The following is a 1,925-nucleotide window of genomic DNA, read 5'->3' on the forward strand; positions in this document are numbered from 1 at the left end:
ATTCTGACTGCTAAAATGACAGTTTACATTATCAGGCTTTGTCCTATATGTTTATCTATTTCTTTAAACATAAATGAAAGGACGAGTACTAATGGAAACTCTGAGAAAAATGCAAACCTTGTGGTGGTGAATTGAAAATAAGAAACTTTTGGCAGACTAAAAGGATACAGACTCTCCTTGGAAGAAGATTTATACTATTGAAGACCTTATGGGATCAATTTACTATGACTACAAGCTAATGCAGCAATTGAACATAGAAGGTAGGCAAAAAGGCCATTAACTTGCAGAAAAGTGATACTATAGTAAGACATCTCTATAGCAACATCCCTTTATAATAGCCAAGCACTATAAAAGCCAAGTTTTTTGGGAACCGATTCTTATGTTATGTTACAATATATGTCCTCTATAACAACACTTTACCATAGTAGTCAAAAAATATCGGAACAAACGAAACTGATATACAGATGTTTGACTATATAAGAGATGCCCCAATTAAGTGCAAGACTAAAATATGACTGAAAAGGTCCAGATCAATATGGAAGTCTACAAAGAAGGAATTAACTTAAATCATCTTGTTTTACTTCACCCTTTTCTTTTTGGCAGATGAGTTGAATCCTCTAAAATCATCGGTCGTTTCAGCAGTGTTCTGCTTCTTTAAACCTTTCCTCCCACCAATGCCAAACTTTGAGTTCTTGAATTCCCTCCTCTTCCGCTTTTTATCGGACACTTTTCCTTTTTTACCACCAAATGTCGCCTTTCCTCCTAATCGATCTCCAGGAGACACACTAGGCCTCTTCTTACTCGATCTTTGAAGGGGTCTCGCCCCGTCTTCATCAAAAGCCAAATCAAGATTGTCAACACTCTCTTTATCAAACCCGCTTTGCTGCCTTTTGCTTCCTCCATTTCTTAACGGCCTCAATCTCCTCCTTTTTCTGCTTAGCCCTTTTCCTCATTTTCTGTGCCTGAACTTCTTTCGCCAACTTCTTGTTCTCCCTTGTCTTCCTCCTCTCTTCAACCTCCTCAATCTTGCTCATCTCTTCCATGACTACGCCTTTGATTTTCTCCATGTGTGCATCAGATTTCACCATATCCGCAAAATAATCCGAGGGCCTCAGAAAAGGATGTCCCATAGAATGAAACATCAGATACGCTTGGCGGACACACTTCAACGCTTGCATGTAGAAAGAGAGATCCCTCGCCAAATCATCGCTCACATCCACATCTTCTTGCTCCTCCCTGTGGACACCAAGCTTGTGCATCCAATCCAAACCATCAGGCCAACTGATTTCTCTTAGCTTATCAAGCAAACCTTCCATGCTGTATACGACATTTTTTGAAGGTTCAGTCAATTTTACAACTTCTTGGTCTTCTGATGATTCTGATTCTGGCTCGGATTCCTCATGAATAGCATTCATTTCCTCGTCCAACGTCATTTGTGTTCCACTCGCTTTATGATAACGATAACCTTAGTGGACAGAAAGATTGCAGGAGATATAAGAATGAATCTCAGTCAGTTAATAACATTATGTAGTAGCAGTGGCGTACACAGAAAATTTTGTAAGCGGTGTCACTATTAGACATGAAAAAAATTAATATTCCCTGTGTTCCAGTTTATGTAAACCTATTTCCTTTTTGGTCCGTTCCAAAAAGAATGAGCCCTTTCTAAATTTGGTAACAATTTAGCTTAAAATTACAACTTTACCCTTAATGAGAAGCTTTTATAACCACACAAATACTCTGGACCCCATTTGGACTTGTTTAGGACCACAAATTCCAAAAGTCTTCATTTTTTTCTTAAACTCCGTACCCAATCAAACAGGTTCACATAAATTAAAACAGAGAGAGTATAATATCATCATATCATATTATATTATAGGGATTTTTACCTATTATATTATATTATAAGCGGGAAGCCTTAATGATTC

The 1,925-nt window shown here is 37.8% G+C and overlaps 1 pseudogene; it reads right to left on the reverse strand.

Annotated features, from left to right (window-relative positions):
- Nucleotides 1-312: 312 nt before the first annotated feature.
- On the reverse strand, nucleotides 313-1,582 carry LOC104220976 (probable rRNA-processing protein EBP2 homolog; annotated as a pseudogene).
- Nucleotides 1,583-1,925: the final 343 nt, after the last annotated feature.

This window comes from Nicotiana sylvestris, chromosome 10 (assembly GCF_000393655.2).
Source record: "Nicotiana sylvestris chromosome 10, ASM39365v2, whole genome shotgun sequence".
In the NCBI taxonomy this organism is placed as follows: domain Eukaryota; kingdom Viridiplantae; phylum Streptophyta; class Magnoliopsida; order Solanales; family Solanaceae; genus Nicotiana; species Nicotiana sylvestris.